Raw genomic sequence first — 21,837 nt, 5'->3', positions numbered from 1 at the left:
TTCCTTTGCAAGCTTGCTTGGTTGGCCAAAAAGGGCGTATGCGTTTTTTCCTGAATATATTCAGGAAAAAACGCATACGCCCTTTTTGGCCAAGTGCATCATTGTGGACGTTCTGCCTCTTTTCCTATGCTTTCAATGCAATTCCAGTCTACCTCCTGAAATCGGTTTCCTGCAATTCTGCCCCGCTTTGAAGTCCTCTTGGCAGCCTTACTTCAGTCTATTTTTGGACAATAGCTGTCATTTATAACTCTGCAGGTTTGTGAATTACAGTGCCCCTGAGCTCCTTTCTTCAACTTCCTTTCTTGTGACCTGGCCGCAACACCACAGGATGGCTTCAGGCCCTAATCTGGTTCCGGCACGGCACGCTGAGCCTTTGGTTATTTCCTCTTCCTGGTGGGAAATGAGAGTTAAATTTGCCCGTCCAGACACCTCCAGCTAGTCTCTCATTGGTTCTCACTATTCCTGTTCATCTTCCGCAGAAATTGCAAACTGGGCCAAACAGGAGGTTAAAGGCGCTGACTCTCCAAGTGGGGCGAGTGTTAGTAAAGCGTCTGGAGTGTTGCACCCGAGTACCAGGGGAGGAAAACTGAGACATATTTGAACACATCTCCCGTTCACATGGTTGATCATACTTGGGTTCCACATGCATGTTTTAGCTGAAGGAAGAATACCTTAAACCTGGAGAGTTAAGACCCGTGTAATGGGTACCATGCAATATGACTTCAAAGGGTCTTCATTTGCTCACCGAACCTCTCCAATCCTATCACTGCTGCGTTTATGCCCCTGTACACATGCTTGATTCTCTTTCGGAGACATAGCAATCCATAGGTTTTAAGATACTTACTAGTCAGGTACATTCTTAGGCGTTTAATATGCGGTGTTGAGTCCATTTCGTTGAGCAAGGAGTAGCTCTTGTCTATTCCATATTTGACTTAAGGAACTTTATCTGTGCTCATTTCAATCTCTGGTTTTATGCAGCACCCCAACTCACCTTTACCCTTAAGCAAGCATAAGTTGGTTTTCTAAATTTGAGACCCTGTTCTGTTCTGTAATTCAGTTCCTGTGTAGCCAAGTTTACATTCCGTGTATTACTGATATCTTATGATGTTTCTTTTTCTGTGTGACTTACTTCAGTTAGAATCATCATACCTGAATCCACTCATTGTGCTGCTAAGGGCCTGATGACACAGATTTCATTGCTGAGTGATATTGCTTTGTAAGTAAATACCACAACTTCTTTATCCATTTTTCACTTTCTGCGATGTTGAACTTGTACTGTAAACGAGGTTCTTGTAAACAGAGCCGTTCCAAACTTTGGGGTGGCTGTGTCTTTTTGATTTTAATTTCCCTAAGCTATAGGACCATAAGTGGAAGTGCCCTAGGTTCTGTTGCTTTGTTTTTTAGATGTTTCAGGAAACACCATACACTTCTCCCGAGTGGTTGTTGGCAATTTACATCCCGCCCATCAGCATAACAAGGCTCCCAGTTCTCCATGGCCTGTCCTGCCTTTCTGGATTTTACACTTTTTTCAGATGGCCCTTTTGACCGGGGGGAAGTGAGACTTCATTGTAGTGCAGATTTCCTTTGCAAGCTTGCTTGGTTGGCCAAAAAGGGCGTATGCGTTTTTTCCTGAATATATTCAGGAAAAAACGCATACGCCCTTTTTGGCCAAGTGCATCATTGTGGACGTTCTGCCTCTTTTCCTATGCTTTCAATGCAATTCCAGTCTACCTCCTGAAATCGGTTTCCTGCAATTCTGCCCCGCTTTCAAGTCCTCTTGGCAGCCTTACTTCAGTCTATTTTTGGACGATAGCTGTCATTTATAACTCTGCAGGTTTGTGAATTACAGTGCCCCTGAGCTCCTTTCTTCAACTCGCTTTCTTGTGAGCTGGCCGCAACACCGCAGGATGGCTTCAGGCCCTAATCTTGTTCCGGCCCGGCATGCTGAGCCTTTGGTTAATTCCTCTTCCTGGTGGGAAATGAGAGTTAAATTTGCCCGAACAGACACCTCCAGCTAGCCTCTCACTGGTTCTCGCTATTCCTGTTCATCTTCCGCAGAAATTGCAAACTGGGCCAAACAGGAGGTTAAAGGGACTGACTCTCCAAGTCGGGAGAGTGTTAGTAAAGCGTCTGGAATGTTGCACCCGAGTACCAGGGGAGGAAAACTGAGACATATTTGAACACGTCTCCCGTTCACATGGTTGATCATACTCTGGGTTCCACATGCATGTTTTAGCTGAAGGAAGAATACCTTAAACCTGGAGAGTTGAGACCCGTGTAATGGGTACCATGCAATATGACTTCAAAGGGTCTTCATTTGCTCATCGAACCTCTCCAATCCTATCACTGCTGCGTTTATGCCCCTGTACACATGCTTGATTCTCTTTCGGAGACATAGCAATCCATAGGTTTTAAGATACTTACTAGTCAGGTACATTCTTAGGCGTTTAATATGGGGTTTTGAGTCCATTTCGTTGAGCAAGGAGTAGCTCTTGTCTATTCCATATTTGGCTTAAGGAACTTTGTGCTCATTTCAATCTCTGGTTTTATGCAGCACCCCAACTCACCTTTCCCCTTAAGCAAGCATAAGTTGGTTTTCTAAATTTGAGACTCTGTTCTGTTTTGGAATGCAGTTCCTGTGTAGCCAAGTTTACATTCCGTGTATTAGTGATATCTTATGATGTTTCTTTTTCTGTGTGACTTATTTCAGTTAGAATCATCGTACCTGAATCCACTCATTATGCTGCTACGGGCCTGATGACATAGATTTCATTGCTGAGTGATACTGCATTGTACTTAAGTACCACAAGTTCTTTATCCATTTTTCACTTTCTGTGATATTGAACTTGTACGGTAAACGAGGTTCTTGTAAACGGAGGCGTCCCAAACTTTGGGGTGGCTGTGTCTTTTTGATTTTAATTTCCCTAAGCTATAGGACCATAAGTGGAAGTGCCCTAGGCTCTGTTGCTTTGTTTTTTAGATGTTTCAGGAAACACCATACACTTCTCCCTAGTGTCTGTTGGCAATTTACATCCCGGCCATCAGCATAACAAGGCTCCCAGTTCTCCATGGCCTGTCCTGCCTTTCTGGATTTTACACTTTTTTCAGATGGCCCTTTTGACCGGGGGGAAGTGAGACTTCATTGTAGTGCAGATTTCCTTTGCAAGCTTGCTTGGTTGGCCAAAAAGGGCGTATGCGTTTTTTCCTGAATATATTCAGGAAAAAACGCATATGCCCTTTTTGGCCAAGTGCATCATTGTGGACGTTCTGCCTCTTTTCCTATGCTTTCAATGCAATTCCAGTCTACCTCCTGAAATCGGTTTCCTGCAATTCTGCCCCGCTTTCAAGTCCTCTTGGCAGCCTTACTTCAGTCTATTTTTGGACGATTGCTGTCATTTATAACTCTGCAGGTTTGTGAATTACAGTGCCCCTGAGCTCCTTTCTTCAACTCGCTTTCTTGTGAGCTGGCCACAACACCGCAGGATGGCTTCAGGCCCTAATCTGGTTCCGGCACGGCACGCTGAGCCTTTGGTTAATTCCTCTTCCTGGTGGGAAATGAGAGTTAAATTTGCCCGTCCAGACACCTCCAGCTAGTCTCTCATTGGTTCTCGCTATTCCTGTTCATCTTCCGCAGAAATTGCAAACTGGGCCAAACAGGAGGTTAAAGGTGCTGACTCTCCAAGTGGGGAGAGTGTTAGTAAAGCGTCTGGAATGTTGCACCCGAGTACCAGGGTACGAAAACTGAGACATATTTGAACACGTCTCCCGATCACATGGTTGATCATACTCTGGGTTCCACATGCATGTTTTAGCTGAAGGAAGAATACCTAAAACCTGGGTAGTTGAAACCCGTGGAATGGGTACCATGCAATATGACTTCAAAGGGTCTTCATTTGCTCACAGAACCTCTCCAATCCTATCACTGCTGCGTTTATGCCCCTGTACACATGCTTGATTCTCTTTCGGAGACATAGCAATCCCTAGGTTTTAAGATACTTACTAGTCAGGTACATTCTTAGGCGTTTAATATGCGGTGTTGAGTCCATTTCGTTGAGCAAGGAGTATCTCTTGTCTATTCCATATTTGACTTAAGGAACTTTATCTGTGCTCATTTCAATCTCTGCTTTTATGCAGCACCCCAACTCACCTTTACCCTTAAGCAAGCATAAGTTGGTTTTCTAAATTTGAGACCCTGTTCTGTTCTGTAATTCAGTTGCTGTGTAGCCAAGTTTACATTCCGTGTATTAGTGATATCTTATGATGTTTCTTTTTCTGTGTGACTTACTTCAGTTAGAATCATCATACCTGAATCCACTCATTGTGCTGCTAAGGGCCTGATGACACAGATTTCATTGCTGAGTGATATTGCTTTGTAAGTAAATACCACAACTTCTTTATCCATTTTTCACTTTCTGCGATGTTGAACTTGTACTGTAAACGAGGTTCTTGTAAACAGAGCCGTTCAAAACTTTGGGGTGGCTGTGTCTTTTTGATTTTAATTTCCCTAAGCTATAGGACCATAAGTGGAAGTGCCCTAGGTTCTGTTGCTTTGTTTTTTAGATGTTTCAGGAAACACCATACACTTCTCCCGAGTGGTTGTTGGCAATTTACATCCCGCCCATCAGCATAACAAGGCTCCCAGTTCTCCATGGCCTGTCCTGCCTTTCTGGATTTTACACTTTTTTCAGATGGCCCATTTGACCGGGGGGAAGTGAGACTTCATTGTAGTGCAGATTTCCTTTGCAAGCTTGCTTGGTTGGCCAAAAAGGGCGTATGCGTTTTTTCCTGAATATATTCAGGAAAAAACGCATACGCCCTTTTTGGCCAAGTGCATCATTGTGGACGTTCTGCCTCTTTTCCTATGCTTTCAATGCAATTCCAGTCTACCTCCTGAAATCGGTTTCCTGCAATTCTGCCCCGGTTTCAAGTACTCTTGGCAGCCTTACTTCAGTCTATTTTTGGACGATAGCTGTCATTTATAACTCTGCAGGTTTGTGAATTACAGTGCACCTGAGCTCCTTTCTTCAACTCGCTTTCTTTTGAGCTGGCCGCAACACCGCAGGATGGCTTCAGGCCCTAATCTGGTTCCGGTACGGCACGCTGAGCCTTTGGTTATTTCCTCTTCCTGGTGGGAAATGAGAGTTAAATTTGCCCGTCCAGGCACCTCCAGCTAGCCTCTCATTGGTTCTCGCTATTCCTGTTCATCTTCCGCAGAAATTGCAAACTGGGCCAAACAGGAGGTTAAAGGGACTGACTCTCCAAGTGGGGAGAGTGTTAGTAAAGCGTCTGGAATGTTGCACCCGAGTACCAGGGGAGGAAAACTGAGACATATTTGAACACGTCTCCCGTTCACACGGTTGATCATACTCGGGGTTCCACATGCATGTTTTAGCTGAAGGAAGAATACCTTAAACCTGGAGAGTTGAGACCCGTGGAATGGGTACCATGCAATATGACTTCTAAGGGTCTTCATTTGCTCACCGAACCTCTCCAATCCTATCACTGCTGCGTTTATGCCCCTGTACACACGCTTGATTCTCTTTCGGAGACATAGCAATCCATAGGTTTTAAGATACTTACTAGTCAGGTATATTCTTAGGCGTTTAATATGCGGTGTTGAGTCCATTTCGTTGAGCAAGGAGTAGCTCTTGTCTATTCCATATTTGGCTTAAGGGACTTTATCTGTGCTCATTTCAATCTCTGGTTTTATGCAGCACCCCAACTCACCTTCCCCCTTAAGCAAACGTAAGTTGGTTTTCTAAACTTGAGACACTGTTCTGTTTTGTAATTCAGTTCATGTGTAGCCAAGTTCACATTCTGTGTATTAGTGATACCTTATGATGTTTCTTTTCTGTGTGACTTATTTCAGTTCGAATCATCATACCTGAATCCACTCATTATGCTGCTACGGGCCTGATGACATAGATTTCATTGCTGAGTGATATTGCATTGTACGTAAGTACCACAAGTTCTTTATCCATTTTTCACTTTCTGCGATATTGAACTTGTACCGTAAACGAGGTTCTTGTAAACAGAGCCGTTCCAAACTTTGGGGTGGCTGTGTCTTTTTGATTTTAATTTCCCTAAGCTATAGGACCATAAGTGGAAGTGCCCTAGGCTCTGTTGCTTTGTTTTTTAGATGTTTCAGGAAACACCATACACTTCTCCCAAGTGTCTGTTGGCAATTTACATCCCGCCCATCAGCATAACAAGGCTCCCAGTTCTCCATGGCCTGTCCTGCCTTTCTGGATTTTACACTTTTTTCAGAGGGCCCTTTTGACCGGGGGGAAGTGAGATTTCATTGTAGTGCAGATTTCCTTTGCAAGCTTGCTTGGTTGGCCAAAAAGGGCGTATGCGTTTTTTCCTGAATATATTCAGGAAAAAACGCATACGCCCTTTTTGACCAAGTGCATCATTGTCGAGTTTCTGACTCTCTTCATATGCTTTCAATGCAATTCCAGTCTACCTCCTGAAATCGGTTTCCTGCAATTCTGCCTTGCTTTCAATGCCTCTTCATAGCCTTACCTCAATATATTTTTTAAAAATAGTTGGCCTTTATAACTCTGCAGGTTTTTGAATTGCAGTGGCCCTTAGCTCCATTTTTTAGCTCTTATTTTTGTGGTCTTTCCCCATAACCACAGGATTCCTTGAAGCCCTATTTTTCTTCTGGGGCACCTTGCTGTGCCTTTGGTTAATTCTTCTTACTGATGTGATATTAGAGTGACATGTGCCCATTGAAACCGCTACAGCTAGTTTCTCACTGGTTCCCCCTATTCCCATTCATCCTCTGCACTAACTGCAGACTGTGCGATACCAGAACTTAAAGGCATTGACTCCATGTGGGGATGTTGTTAGTAAAGCGGCTGGAATGTCGATCCGGAGCCCCAGGAGAGGAAAAATGAGGTGCGTTTTAGAAACCTTTCCCGATCATATGGTATACCAGTCGCTGGGTTTCCCAAGCATGGTTTAGCTGTAGGAAGATTCCCTTCAACCTGGAGTGTTGGGACCCTTGGACTGAGTAGCATGAAGTATTGCATTAAACTTTCGGCAGTTGCTCACCAAAGCTCACCAATCCTGTCAGCCCCAAGTGTCCAGCCTTATGTCTTATCCAGCTGTGGGTTTATATGTGGTCAATCCAGGTTGCATCACAGCCCCTGAGCGAATTTTGTAAGAATTTTTCTCTCTTTCATTGTTTCAGCGTTTTGTTTTTAAAATTTATTTCTATAATGGGGTTTAGCTCCTTTTCACTGCTGTGTTTGTGCCGCTCTGCACACACTTGATTCCCTTATGGAGATATATCAATACATGGGTTTTAAGATTCTTATTCCTCAGATATATTTCTCTGTGGTGTATAGGGTGTGTTGAGGCCTGTTCATTGAGCAAGGTGTAGATCTTGTCTAATACCTATTTGGTTTATTGAACGGTATCTGTGCTAATTTCAAACTCTGGTTTTATGCATCACCCCACCTCTCCTTTCCCCTTAAGCTGACATAAGTGTGTTTTCTAAATGTGAGACACTGTTCTGTTCTGTAATTCATTTCTTGTGCAGCCATATTTACCCTCCCTCTATAAGTGATATCTTATGATATGTTTCTTTTTCTGTTTGACTTATTTCAAGTAGTATTATCGGACCTAAATCCACTCTTTATCCTTCTACTAGCCTTATTACATTGATTTCATGGTGAAGAGATATTCCATTGTACATAAGTACCACATCTTCTTTATCCATTGTTCTCTTTCCTGGGATATTTAAGGTGTACTGAAGTTGAGGTTCTTGTAAACAGAGTAGCCCTAAACTGTGGTGTGCTTGTGTCTTGTTGATTTTTAGACTTCCCTAGATATACTCCCATGATTGGAAGTGTCCTATGCTCTGTAGCTCTGTTTTTTAGATGATTTAGGAACCACCATACACTTCTCCAGAGTGGCTCTCGGCAGTTCACACACTGCCCATCAGCGTATAAAGGCTCCCTGTTCTCCATGGCCTGTCCTGCATTTCTGGTTTTTACAATTTTTTAGGATGGCCCTTTTGACCGGTGGGAAGTGAGACTTCTTTGTTGTGCACATTTACATTGCTTGCTTGCTTCGTTGCCCATAAAGTGCGTATGCGTTTTTTCCTGGATATAATCAGGAAAAAACGCATACGCCCTTTTGGGCCAACTGCATCATTGTCGAAATTCTGCCGCTTTTCATGTGCGTTAAAGACGAGTCCAATCTATCTCTTGAAATCTGTTTCTTGCAATTCTGTCTTGCATTCAGATCCTCTTCTTTGCCTTACCTCAACATATTTTTGGACGTTAGTTTTCATTTATAACTCTGCAGGTTTGTGAATTGCAGTGACCCTGAGCTCCATTTTTTAAGTTGCTCTTTTGTGAGCTGGCCTCAAACCCGCAGGATTGCTTCAGGCCCTATTTTGGCTCCGGTGAGGCAGGCTGAGCCTTTCTTTAATTCTTATTCTTAATGGGAAATTAGAGTGATATGTGCCCGTCCAAACCCCTACAACTCTTCTCTCATTGGTTCCCCCTCTTCCCGTTCATCCTCCTCACAATTTGCAAAATGTGTGAAACAGAAGTTTAAATGTGCTGATTCTCCAAGTGGGGAGATTCTAAGTAGCGTGGCTGGAATGGTGAACAGGAGCACCAGGAGAGGATAAATGAGGTGCATTTTAGACACATCTCCCGATCACATGGTGTACAGTCCTCTGGGTTTTCCATGCATGTTTTAGCTGTAGGAAGATCCCTTGACCTGCAGATTTGGGACCCATTGAATGGGTACCAGGTAGTATTACTTTAAAGGGTGTGCATTTCCTCACCCAACCTCACATTTCTCTTAGCGCAAACAGTTTCCAGCCTTATGTCTCATCCTGCTGTGGGTCTAGATGTGTTCAATCCATGTTGCATCACCGTCCCTGAGGAAAAGTTGTAAGAGGTTTTCTCTGTCTCTCTGTCGTTTATTTTTTTCAATTTATTACTATATTGGTTACAGCTGATTTTCAAAGCTCTGTTTCTTGCTGCTGTACATCCACTTGATTCGCGTACAGAGAGACATCAATAAATTCTTTTTCAGATTCTTACCAGTCGTATATATTCTTTTCCGGTGACTTGAGTGTGCTGAGTGCAGTTCTTTTAGCTACCGTGTAGGCCTTGTTGATTATCAGTTTGGTATTTGGAATGGTATCTTTGCTAATTTCAACCTCCTGGATGATGCCTCACCCCTCCCCACCTTTCCCGTTTAGCAGCCTTATGCGTGTTTTCTACATATTTGACTATGTTTTTGTTTTGTAATTTATTTCATGTGTAGCCATTTTGGATTCCACCTTTAAGTGATATCTTATGATATGTGTCTTTTTCTTTTTGAATTCTGTCACTTAGAATGATCATACGTAACTCCTCCGGAGTTGTTACAACTGGCCATATTTCATTGATTTCCAGGCTGAATAATATTCCACTCTACCTAAGTACCACATCTCTATCCATTTTTTCCCTCCAGAGACATTTAAGTTATATCCTAGTCGAGGATCTTTTAAACAGAGAGGGGGTAAACATTGGGGTGCCTGTGTCCTCTCGATTTTTGTTTTTCCCAAGATATACGCCCATGAGTGCAAATGCCCTATGCTCTGTAGCTCATTTTTTAGATGCTTTAGTAAACACAATACACTTCTCCAGAATGGCCGTTGGCAATATACATTTCCACTATAAGTCTCACAGGGCTCCCTCTTCTCGTTGCCCTGTCCTGCATTTCTGTTGTTTACGCTTTATGAGGATGGCTCTTCTGACTGATGCGAAGTGATATCTTTTGTAGTATTGACTTCCAGTGCCCACCTGTTTGGTTGGCTAAAAAAGTGTATGCCCTTTTCTTGAATATATACAGAAAAGAACGCATACACCCTTTTTGGCCAACTGCAATGTTGGCAATGTTCAGCTCCTTTTCTTGTGCTTAATGGCGAGTCCTTTCTACCTCCTCAAATCCCTTTCCTGCCATTCTCCCTTGCTTACAAGTCCTTTTCTCTGACTTTCCTCAAGACATTTTTCAGTGATGGATATTTTCAACTCTGCAGTTTTGTGAATTTTACTGCCCCTGAGTTCCATTGTTCAACTCGTGTTTATGGGAACTGGCCACAAAGCAGCGGGATTTCCTCAAGCCCTATACTGTTTCCATGGGCAACCCTAGCCTTTGGTCAATTCGTCTTCCTGATTGGAAATTAGAGTGACATGTGCCTGTCTGAACACCTAGGACTTGTCTCTCATTGTTCCTCATCCTTCCGCTTCATCCTCTGGACAAATTCCAAACTGTACGCAACAGGATGTTGACAGTGCTGACATCTCCAAGTGGGGAGACTGTTAGTAAAGACGCTGGAGGGGTGAACCCGAGCACCAGGAGATGAGGAGATGAGATGCCTTTTCCAAACTCTTCCCGATCAGACGGTATACCATCCTCTGGGTGTGACAGACATGTTTTAGCAGTAGGAAGAGTCCCATTCATGTAAGGAGAACACCAGGGCTTTTTCAAAATCAGTGTCTCCCCGAAACCCAAACTGGGGAAGTTTTTAAGCTACAGCTACACATATGTTCATTAAGGGCCTTGGGGAGTAGGCAGAGTCCAAACTTTAGATGATTGAAGTCTTCAGGGTCAGAAGCACTCACCACCAGCTTCCCTTAGGCTACACTTTAACTGTCATTGATAGATGATGTCAATAAAAATATCTATTCTTTTTCAGATTATTTCCCCTTATAGGTTATTGCAAAATGTTGAGTGTAGTTCCCTGTGCTATACAGTAGTTCCTTGTTGATGATCTATTTTATACATAGCAGTGTGTATGTGTTCATTCCAAACTGTTAATTTATCCCTCCTCCCACCTTTCCCCTTTGGTAATAATAAATTATAAGATTTTATACTTCTCAGAAATGGGGGAGCTGAAAGAGAGGTATCATTTTCAATGGAAAAGCATTTAAAACAAGATTGAAGGTTTAACCAAGATTATTAGCTGTACATCCTTGGAAAGAAATCACTTCGTTTCTCTAATATTGACCTGACAAATAAGACAAACCTTTTCACTGAACTTGCTTATAAAAAGTGATGGAAATATCAAATGGAAGTGTTAAAAACATCTTATTTTACCCGAGCCTTATACACTGTTCTATGTTAACTACAGTTTGGCTCACACATCTGTTCATTGAGGTTACAATAGTCTCAATTTCTGTTACTGATCCTCCAGAGTGGACCCCAACAAGTGTCCCCCTGCCCAGTGTCATTGGGGCCAACAGATCGAGACTGAGTTTGGTTCACAAGCAAAGGAAACTTTATATTTTGATCAGAGAATGGAGAGGTGAGAGCATGCACTACCCCGTGGGCTGTGGGCTGGGCTGCTGTGTAGAGATCCTGTCAGAGTCAGTGGGAGGGAGGGAGGCGGCGGAGCTCTCGAGGGCCGGGTTGGCTGTAGCTCAGGCTCTATATCGTGGAGTCTGCACTGGGCCCCAGGAGCTGAGGTGTCGACCCAGCCATTCTGCACTAGGAAATCTGGTCTGAAGTGCCGGGTGTGGAACCTCTGCATGCGGGACCCTAGGAGCACGTGAAATTAGACAAAGCACAAAGGATAAAAAAGGTTAGACTTGACTTTATTGCCCAGATTCTATTTTTATCTCCCAGGGATTTTTAATGGGCTTTGCTGGGGACAAACCCCTCCTCTGCCTTTTGTCCCGTTCCTCATTCTTGGAGTGCTGAGGGTGCAGACCCTTCTTCTGTAACTGCTGAGTGCTGAGTTGGGAGCCCTCATACCCTGGGGCGAGGGTCAGAGCTTCTCCCCAGCAGCCTCCCGGTGACGTTGATTGTCCCCAGGACCCCTGCCTCCCTGCTCGTCCACCTGAGCACCAGCATTGGAAGTGTTATAGATTCTAATGACCTTTAAGGGTCCAGGAAAGAGATGTGCAGAGACGCTGTGGGGGCCGGTTTCACCCCGCCCCACATTTGTTCGGCCACCTTAGGCTGACCGTCTCTGCCAGCCTAGATGCTCTGACCAGTAGTCTGTGCTTTCTTCAATTAGGCCCCTGAATTAACGTACAAACAGCACCAGGTGTCAGAGCCCTGCCCGCTCAACTCCCAGACAGTCCAGGGTCAGTGGTGACCAAGGACCATGATGGCTACTGAGTCAACAGCCTTTTGAAGTAAACAGGAGTCCAGCCGGTCTTATTGGCCACCATCATCACGGTGTCTGTAGGCTTTTCTATGGTGACAGTGTGGTATACTGTTCCCCCGCCAAGATTATTAGCTCCCCTCTGGGTGCAGTAAGTCCTGCAAGCAGTAGTCTACTCTTTTGGGACACACTCTTGTTGTTTTATGAGAGAAACTCCAGGTCAAGTGATGTTCACACGAGTCGTCATGGTGCCCTGTTGCCCCCGGTTATCTCTCTGGATGTTGGAGTTGGAGGGCCTCCTCACTCGAGGTCGGTGTGCCCACGGAGCGAACCCTGCAACTTCAGGGCATGGTTGGTGGTTAGGATCACCACGTGGGGTCCTTTTCCCTTAGGAGGGAGGTGGCCTTTTGGGCTGCTGATTTCCAGGTTTTTAGATACCGCCAGTATCTTGGCCAGATGTGGCAGTGGGCCAAGCCCCTTAGTGACCGTAGTTTATCCTACCTGGATGGCATTCTTGCATTGTTCCATTTCAAGCGGTCCCAGTTTTTGCACTAATTCTCCAATGGCGATTCACCTTTCACCGGGAATGTAAAGGTCAAAGGGTTTAGCTAAATTAGGGAGTTCCAGGGCAAGGGTCTGAATTGACTGCTCTTTCCATTCTTGAAAGGCCACTTCTGGATTCTATTCAAAAGGATCATCATCTTTTCCTTTCAGTGTTTCATATAGAGGCCCAGCTAGTAGACTGTAGTTAGGGATCCAGAAGCAGCAAACCCTGGCCTCCCCAGGAACCCCTAAGCTGTCTTCTAGTTTTAGAAAGGGGTAAGGCTGAAAATGGTTTCTTCCCTTTCCTGGGATGGGCTTCTCTGACCTTCTGTGAGAATGAAGCCCAGGCAGGTCACCGCAGTCTGTGATATTTGAGCTTTTTCTTGGACAACTTCTATCCTTTATTGGCTTGGTAGTTCAGAGGCCTCCTTAGTAGGGCTGGTGATCAGAATGTCGTCTGCATATTGAAGGAGGGTTTCCTTTTCCAGAGGTAGAACTTTTAGGTCTTTAGCTAAGCTTTCCCCAAAGATGGTGTGGGAATTTTTGCACCCTTGGGGCCAGACGGCCCGGAAGTATTGTTTTAGTTGTATGTGGAGTCCTGCCACTCACAAGCCAAAATTTCTTGTGACTCTGGGACTAATGGAATACAAAAGAAGGCATCATTGAAGACTAATACAGAATACCATGTCCTGGTGGTTGGTAGAATGACCAGCAGGGTGTAGGAATTAGGAGCAACTGGAGGTATATCCTCGGTGGCTTCACTGACTGTCCTGACATCCTTTACCAGGTCCCCAGCAGCCCATGGGGCTCTCGTGGTCAGACCAATCCCAGAATATGGAGCTCACCTGGGCAGGTACCCCACCCCCACCCCAGCCCACGGGGCTCTCGTGGTCAGGCCCCTCCCAGGATACAGAGCTACCCTTGCAGGTACCGTGGCAGGGCTGGGCACACAGGAACCGTGCACATAGCCCTCATTGCAGAGCACCCCCAGCTCACCTGTCGCTCAGAGCTGACACAGAGCACCTCAGAGCAGGACTTGAACTAACAAACAGCAGCTGCGACAGGTCTGTGACCCTGGGCATCACTCCGTGAGGCCTCCCTCCACCTGGTCTTCCAGAGACTTCCACTGCACCCGGGGCACCAGGCCTCTGTCTCCAACCACCACCCACCCCTCCTCTGCCTGACTCCTGGGTTCCTCTCATTAGGAGAGGGTTTTCTTGAAGTTGTCTCCCACTCATGGGCCAGATAAAATGATTAGAAAACAAGCCAAAGCTGCAGCCCCTTGTCTATCCTGACTCTCAGGAGCCCACACCTGTTCCTTGGACCTGGCCGGTTCAGCAAGTTCCATTTTCTGCAACTGTGAGCCCCGGAGGGGTGATGATTGGCTGACCTGGGCAGCCTTACCGTGCCGGCCAGCCCTCCCCAGGTGTGCCTGGGTTGAGATCAATATAAATACCACTCCAGGCAGCAAGAGCCCCTGCAGCCGTGCCTGACGCCATTTTCTCTGCCCTGTCAGCAGTCTCGGGGCTGGGCTGGTGGGAGGGAGTGAGAGGCCACGGCTTTGTGGGTGGCCCAGTGTGAGTGGGGCTCTGCTGGACTTTCTGCAGCAGTTGCCAGGCTGCCACCTGCTAAAGAAGAGGATGTGTCACCCATACCTGCTGCTGGAATTTCTCCCTGGGCAGAGGTGAGGAAGGAAAAAAGCAGTGGGGGCAGGGACAGGACGGGTATCTCAGGCAGGGAAATGGAAATCTTCCAGAAGAGCACCCAGGGCCAGGACCATCCTGGCTGGCCTGCAGGCACCAAGTCGGCCGGCATGCTGTCACTCGTGTGGCTCTATGGCCCTTCCTCTAGGCTTTCAAGTCCTTGTATATATTCAGGTGTTTTACCTGGGACGGGTGGGAATAGTTCAGCAGCAACTGGCCTGGGGCTCAGCTCACGTTTACTCACAGATGCCTCGGCACGGTGCCCCAGCTTTGCAATGAGGACGCTTGTTGTGTGGGGGCTGCTGGCTGAATGGGAGACGATTCCCCACCACTGACCAACTTCAGAATTGTTTACAACTGGAGCAAGTGCCCTGATACGGTTTTCCTCTGTGTAACTGGTGGGTTCTGTGTTTTTTTTCTCTTTTTCGTTTTTGGTTCAAGGTAGATTTTATTCCTCTTTTTTGTATTTACAGATATAAGCATGGAAATAATTTATTCATATAAATACATGTATGTGCAGGGAATAATTGTTTTTTCTGTTTTATTTTTTAAATTTTATTTCTTTTTAATTTTGAATTTTATTTTATATTTTTATACAGCAGGTTCTTATTGGTTATCTATTTTATACATATAAATGTATACATGCCAATCCCAGTCTCTCAACTCCTCCCACCACCACCCCCCCAACAGCTTTCCCCACTTGTTGTCCATACGTTTGTTGTCTACATCTGTTGCTCTATTTATGCCTTGCAAAATGGTTAATCTGTACAGTTTTTCTAGGTTCCACATATATGCATGAATATACAAGATTTGTTTTTCTCTTTCTGACTTACTTCACTCTGTATGACAGTCTCTAGATCCATCGACGTCTCTACAAATGACCCAATTTCATTCCTTTTCATGGCTTAGTAATATTCCATTTTATATATGTACCACAGCTTTATGCATTCGTCTGTCTGTGGGCATTTAGGTTGCTTCCATTACCTCGATATTGTAAATAGTGATGCAATGAACATTGCGGTGAATGACTCTTTTTGATTTATGGTTTTGTATGGGTATATGTCCAGTACTGGGATTGCTGTATCATATGGAAATTCTATTGTTAGTTTCTTAAGAAATTCCATATTGTTCTCCATAATGACTGTATCAATTTATATTCCCAACAATAGTGGAAGAGGGTTCCTTTTCTCCACACCCTTTCCAGCATTTTTTGTTTGTAGATTTTCAATGATGCCTATTCTACCAGGTGTGAGGTGATACCTCATTGTTGAATCCATTTCGTTGAGCAAGGGGTAGCTCTTGTCTATTCCATATTTGGCTTATGGAACGGTATCTGTGCTAATTTCAAACTCTGCTTTTATGCAGCACCCCAACTCACCTTCCCCCTTAAGCAGGCATAAGTTGGTTTTCTAAACTTGAGACCCTGTTCTGTTTTGTAATTCAGTTCATGTGTAGCCAAGTTCACATTCCGTGTATTAGTGATACCTTATGATGTTTCTTTTTCTGTGTGACTTATTTCACTTAGAATCATCGTGCCTCAATGCACTCATTACGCTGGTACGGGCCTGGTGACATAGATTTCATTGCTGAGTGGTATTCTGTTGTACAGAAGTACCGCAACTTCTTTATCCATTATTTGCTCTCTGAGATATTTAACTTGTGCCGTAGAAGAGATTCCTGTAAAAAGAGCCGTCCCAAATTTTGGGGTTGCTGTGTCTTTTTGATATTAATTTCCCTAAGCTATAGGACCATAAGTGGAAGTGCCCTAGGCTCTGTTGCTTTGTTTTTTAGATGTTTCAGGAAACACCATACACTTCTCCTGAGTGTCTGTTGGCAATTTACATCCCGCCCATCAGCATAACAAGGCTCCCAGTTCTCCATGGCCTGTCCTGCCTTTCTGGATTTTACACTTTATTCTGATGGCCCTTTTGACCAGGGGGAAGTGAGACTTCATTGTAGTGCAGATTTCCTTTACAAGCTTGCTTGGTTGGCCAAAAAGGGCGTATGCGTTTTTTCCTGAATATATTCAGGAAAAAACGCATATGCCCTTTTGGCAAAGTGCATCATTGTGGACGTTCTGCCTCTTTTCCTACGCTTTCAATACAATTCCAGTCTACCTCCTGAAATCGGTATCCTGCAATTCTGCCCCGCTTTCAAGTCCTCTTGGAAGCCTTACTTCTGTCTATTTTTGGACGATAGCTGTCATTTATAACTCTGCAGGTTTGTGAATTACAGAGCCCCTGAGCTCCTTTCTTCAACTCACTTTCTTGTGAGCTGGCCGCAACACCGCAGGATGGCTTCAGGCCCTAATCTGTTTCCGCCACGGCACGCTGAGCCTTTGGATAATTCCTCTTCACAGTGGGAAATGAGAGTTAAATTTGCCCGTCCAGACACCTCCAGCTAGTCTCTCATTGGTTCTCCCTATTCCTGTTCATCTTCCGCAGAAATTGCAAACTGGGCCAAACAGGAGGTTAAAGGCACTGACTGTCCAAGTCGGGAGAGTGTTAGTAAAGCGTCTGGAATGTTGCACCCGAGTACCAGGGTATGAAAACTAAGACATATTTGAACACGTCTCCCGATCACACAGTTGATCATACTCTGGGTTCCACATGCATGTTTTAGCTGAAGGAAGAATACCTTAAACCTGGAGAGTTGAGACCCATGGAATGGGTAACATGCAATATGACTTCAAAGGGTCTTCATTTGCTCACCGAACCTCTCCAATCCTATCACTGCTGCATTTATGCCCCAGTACACACGCTTGATTCTCTTTCGGAGACATAGCAATCCCTAGGTTTTAAGATACTTACTAGTCAGGTACATTCTTAGACGTTTAATATGGGGTGTTGAGTCCATTTCGTTGAGCTAGGAGTAGCTCTTGTCTATTCCATATTTGGCTTAAGGAACTTTATCTGTGCTCATTTCAATCTCTGGTTTTATGCAGCACCCCAACTCACCTTTCCCCTTAAGCAAGCAGAAGTTGGTTTTCTAAATTTGAGACCCTGTTCTGTTTTGGAATTCAGTTCCTGTGTAGCCAAGTTTACATTCCGTGTATTAGTGATATCTTTTGATGTTTCTTTTTCTGTGTGACTTATTTCAGTTAGAATCACCATACCCGAATCCACTCATTATGCTGCTACGGGCCTGGTGACATAGATTTCATTGCTGAGTGATATTGCTTTGTACATGAGTACCACAACTTCTTTATCCATTTTTCACTTTCTGTGATATTGAACTTGTACGGTAAACGAGGTTCTTGTAAACAGAGGCGTCCCAAACTTTGGGGTGGCTGTGTCTTTTTGATTTTAATTTCCCTAAGCTATAGGACCATAAGTGGAAGTGCACTAGGCTGTGTTGCTTTGTTTTTTAGATGTTTCAGGAAACACCATACACTTCTCCAGAGTGGCTGTTGGCAATTTACATCCCGCCCATCAGCATAACAAGGCTCCCAGTTCTCCATGGCCTGTCCTGCCTTTCTGGATTTTACACTTTTTTCAGATGGCCCTTTTGACCGGGGGGAAGTGAGACTTCATTGTAGTGCAGATTTCCTTTGCAAGCTTGCTTGGTTGGCCAAAAAGGGCGTATGCGTTTTTTCCTGAATATATTCAGGAAAAAACGCATACGCCCTTTTTGGCCAAGTGCATCATTGTGGACGTTCTTCCTCTTTTCCTATGCTTTCAATGCAATTCCAGTCTACTTCCTGAAATCGGATTCCTGCAATTCTGCCCCGCTTTCAAGTCCTCTTGGCAGCCTTACTTCAGTCTATTTTTGGACGATAGCTGTCATTTATAACTTTGCAGGTTTGTGAATTACAGTGCCCCTGAGCTCCTTTCTTCAACTCGCTTTCTTTTGAGCTGGCCGCAACACCGCAGGATGGCTTCAGGCCCTAATCTGGTTCCGGTACGGCACGCTGAGCCTTTGGTTATTTCCTCTTCCTGGTTGGAAATGAGAGTTAAATTTGCCCGTCCAGACAACTCCAGCTAGCCTCTCATTGGTTCTCGCTATTCCTGTTCATCTTCCGCAGAAATTGCAAACTGGGCCAAACAGGAGGTTAAAGGGACTGACTCTCCAAGTGGGGAGAGTGTTAGTAAAGCGTCTGGAATGTTGCACCCGAGTACCAGGGGAGGAAACCTGAGACATATTTGAACACGTCTCCCGATCACATGGTTGATCATACTCTGGGTTCCACATGCATGTTTTAGCTGAAGGAAGAATACCTAAAATCTGTGTAGGTGAAACCCGTGGAATGGGTACCATGCAATATGACTTCAAAGGTCTTCATTTGCTCACTGAACCTCTCCAATCCTATCACTGCTGCGTTTATGCCCCTGTACACATGCTTGATTCTCTTTCGGAGACATAGCAATCTATAGGTTTTAAGATACTTACTAGTCAGGTACATTCTTAGGCGTTTAATATGCGGTGTTGAGTCCATTTCGTTGAGCAAGGAGTAGCTCTTGTCTATTCCATATTTGGCTTAAGGAACTTTGTGCTCATTTCAATCTCTGGTGTTATGCAGCACCCCAACTCCCCTTTACCCTTAAGCAAGCATAAGTTGGTTTTCTAAATTTGAGACCCTGTTCTGTTCTGTAATTCAGTTCCTGTGTAGCCAAGTTTACATTCCGTGTATTAGTGATATCTTATGATGTTTCTTTTTCTGTGTGACTTATTTCAGTTAGAATCACCATACCCGAATCCACTCATTATGCTGCTACGGGCCTGGTGACATAGATTTCATTGCTGAGTGATATTGCTTTGTACATGAGTACCACAACTTCTTTATCCATTTTTCACTTTCTGTGATATTGAACTTGTACGGTAAACGAGGTTCTTGTAAACAGAGGCGTCCCAAACTTTGGGGTGGCTGTGTCTTTTTGATTTTAATTTCCCTAAGCTATAGGACCATAAGTGGAAGTGCACTAGGCTCTGTTGCTTTGTTTTTTAGATGTTTCAGGAAACACCATACACTTCTCCAGAGGTGCTGTTGGCAATTTACATCCCGCCCATCAGCATAACAAGGCTCCCAGTTCTCCATGTCCTGTCCTGCCTTTCTGGATTTTACACTTTTTTCAGATGGCCCTTTTGATCGGGGGGAAGTGAGACTTCATTGTAGTGCAGATTTCCTTTGCAAGCTTGCTTGGTTGGCCAAAAAGGGCGTATGCGTTTTTTCCTGAATATATTCAGGAAAAAATGCATACGCCCTTTTTGGCCAAGTGCATCATTGTGGACGTTCTGCCTCTTTTCCTATGCTTTCAATGCAATTCCAGTCTACCTCCTGAAATCGGTTTCCTGCAATTCTGCCCCGCTTTCAAGTCCTCTTGGCAGCCTTACTTCAGTCTATTTTTGGACGATAGCTGTCATTTATAACTCTGCAGGTTTGTGAATTACAGTGCCCCTGAGCTCCTTTCTTCAACTCGCTTTCTTTTGAGCTGGCCGCAACACCGCAGGATGGCTTCAGGCCCTAATCTGGTTCCGGTACGGCACGCTGAGCCTTTGGTTATTTCCTCTTCCTGGTGGGAAATGAGAGTTAAATTTGCCCGTCCAGACACCTCCAGCTAGCCTCTCATTGGTTCTCGCTATTCCTGTTCATCTTCCGCAGAAATTGCAAACTGGGCCAAACAGGAGGTTAAAGGGACTGACTCTCCAAGTGGGGAGAGTGTTAGTAAAGCGTCTGGAATGTTGCACCCGAGTACCAGGGGAGGAAAACTGAGACATATTTGAACACGTCTCCCGATCACATGGTTGATCATACTCTGGGTTCCACATGCATGTTTTAGCTGAAGGAAGAATACCTAAAATCTGCGTAGTTGAAATCCGTGGAATGGGTACCATGCAATATGACTTCAAAGGTCTTCATTTGCTCACTGAACCTCTCCAATCCTATCACTGCTGCGTTTATGCCCCTGTACACATGCTTGATTCTCTTTCGGAGACATAGCAATCTATAGGTTTTAAGATACTTACTAGTCTGGTACATTCTTAGGCGTTTAATATGCGGCGTTGAGTCCATTTCGTTGAGCAAGGAGTAGCTCTTGTCTATTCCATATTTGGCTTAAGGAACTTTGTGTTCATTTCAATCTCTGGTTTTATGCAGCACCCCAACTCACCTTTCCCCTTAAGCAAACATAAGTTGCTTTTCTAAATTTGAGACCCTGTTCTGTTCTGTAATTCAGTTCCTGTGTAGCCAAGTTTACATTCCGTGTATTACTGATATCTTATGATGTTTCTTTTTCTGTGTGACTTATTTCAGTTAGAATCACCATACCCGAATCCACTCATTATGCTGCTACGGGCCTGGTGACATAGATTTCATTTCTGAGTGATATTGCTTTGTACATGAGTACCACAACTTCTTTATCCATTTTTCACTTTCTGTGATATTGAACTTGTACGGTAAACGAGGTTCTTGTAAACAGAGGCGTCCCAAACATTGGGGTGGCTGTGTCTTTTTGATTTTAATTTCCCTAAGCTATAGGACCATAAGTGGAAGTGCACTAGGCTCTGTTGCTTTGTTTTTTAGATGTTTCAGGAAACACCATACACTTCTCCGGAGTGTCTGTTGGCAATTTACATCCCGCCCATCAGCATAACAAGGCTCCCAGTTCTCCATGTCCTGTCCTGCCTTTCTGGATTTTACACTTTTTTCAGATGGCCCTTTTGACCGGGGGGAAGTGAGACTTCATTGTAGTGCAGATTTCCTTTGCAAGCTTGCTTGGTTGGCCAAAAAGGGCGTATGCGTTTTTTCCTGAATATATTCAGGAAAAAACGCATACGCCCTTTTTGGCCAAGTGCATCATTGTGGACGTTCTGCCTCTTTTCCTATGCTTTCAATGCAATTCCAGTCTACCTCCTGAAATCGGTTTCCTGCAATTCTGCCCCGCTTTCAAGTCCTCTTGGCAGCCTTACTTCAGTCTATTTTTGGACGATAGCTGTCATTTATAACTCTGCAGGTTTGTGAATTACAGTGCCCCTGAGCTCCTTTCTTCAACTCGCTTTCTTTTGAGCTGGCCGCAACACCGCAGGATGGCTTCAGGCCCTAATCTGGTTCCGGTACGGCACGCTGAGCCTTTGGTTATTTCCTCTTCCTGGTGGGAAATGAGAGTTAAATTTGCCCGTCCAGACACCTCCAGCTAGCCTCTCATTGGTTCTCGCTATTCCTGTTCATCTTCCGCAGAAAGTGCAAACTGGGCCAAACAGGAGGTTAAAGGGACTGACTCTCCAAGTGGGGAGAGTGTTAGTAAAGCATCTGGAATGTTGCACCCGAGTAGCAGGGGAGGAAAACTGAGACATATTTGAACACGTCTCCCGATCACATGGTTGATCATACTCTGGGTTCCACATGCATGTTTTAGCTGAAGGAAGAATACCTAAAATCTGCGTAGTTGAAATCCGTGGAATGGGTACCATGCAATATGACTTCAAAGGTCTTCATTTGCTCACTGAACCTCTCCAATCCTATCACTG

General features: G+C 44.6%; 1 long non-coding RNA gene across 8 annotated transcripts in view; it reads left to right on the top strand.

Moving 5' to 3' along the window:
* The window catches only part of LOC307181492, a 2,017,432-nt gene that overhangs the window by 1,760,176 nt on the left and 235,419 nt on the right, over positions 1 to 21,837 (top strand). For all 8 annotated transcript variants that reach the window (XR_013826904.1, XR_013826905.1, XR_013826906.1 and 5 more), the window contains one exon: positions 2,715 to 2,800. This is a non-coding gene — a long non-coding RNA (uncharacterized lncRNA). The remainder of the gene's footprint in view (positions 1 to 2,714; positions 2,801 to 21,837) is intronic.

The sequence above is a fragment of the Stenella coeruleoalba genome (genome assembly GCF_951394435.1).
Source record: "Stenella coeruleoalba genome assembly, contig: scaffold_58, whole genome shotgun sequence".
Lineage (NCBI taxonomy): Eukaryota > Metazoa > Chordata > Mammalia > Artiodactyla > Delphinidae > Stenella > Stenella coeruleoalba.
The sequence above is the reverse complement of the archived record's forward strand: the minus strand, read 5'-3'. Positions and strand labels throughout refer to the sequence as shown.